Source organism: Sinocyclocheilus anshuiensis, unplaced genomic scaffold, assembly GCF_001515605.1.
Source record: "Sinocyclocheilus anshuiensis isolate Anshui unplaced genomic scaffold, SAMN03320099.WGS_v1.1 scaffold1877, whole genome shotgun sequence".
In the NCBI taxonomy this organism is placed as follows: Eukaryota; Metazoa; Chordata; class Actinopteri; order Cypriniformes; family Cyprinidae; genus Sinocyclocheilus; species Sinocyclocheilus anshuiensis.
Window position 1 is genome coordinate 299,967 of NW_015540967.1, and position 770 is coordinate 300,736.

General features: G+C 28.2%; 1 protein-coding gene across 3 annotated transcripts in view; it reads left to right on the forward strand.

Annotated features, from left to right (window-relative positions):
• Window positions 1-770, forward strand: part of cdc42ep1a (CDC42 effector protein (Rho GTPase binding) 1a) — an 11,884-nt gene that overhangs the window by 914 nt on the left and 10,200 nt on the right. The gene's annotated exons all lie outside the window — the stretch shown is intronic.

Genomic DNA, 770 nt, shown 5'->3' on the forward strand with positions numbered 1-770 from the left:
TTATATACGAAGCTCTCTGGGGTGAGCTCATTATCATACGAACCAATCAGAGCCGTTCAATGGCTCTGGAACCAATCAGGTTTAGTCAGTGGGTTGTTTGAATTTAATTTTAAAGTATTTGAAAGTAAACGCAAGTTTGTTTGTTTTTTTCATATATGATGTTGAAATCTTTGTGGGAGTTTCAGAAATATATATTAGAAAATAAAGGCGTCAAGCTTGAACAAATTTATAAACACCTAGCTTATTACAATTAATGTATCGTAATGAACAACAGCCTAATCAACCAAAGTAGCATAACCTTTTAAGTAAAACTGAACAACATATTAAACAACATATTTTAAATATCGCAATGCTTAATAAGTTGACAAACGTTTGTATATTGTAAATGTTAAAAATGTTTTTCAAAATATTGTACTTTTCCAAGTATTAAAATTATAAATACATAAATATTTAAAATATAACCATGTGTAGGCCTACTGGGCCTACTGCTACATTAAAACCCCACTAAAAGTGTAATCATTTTGTTATGTTCTTACAGAAAGTAGACATAGTAGACATAATAAGTAAGGGTAACATAAGTATGTTTTCTGTAAATACACTAAAAAGTCACTAAAAGTGCTTGTGTTTAGCATATTCCTTAAAAGTGTAACTAAAAATATATTTATTAACGTAGTATTTCTCCTATACTTTTTAGAAATATACTAATAGTGTGCTTGTGTTTAGCATATTCCTTAAAAGTGTAACTAAGCATATATTTATTACCAAAGTAT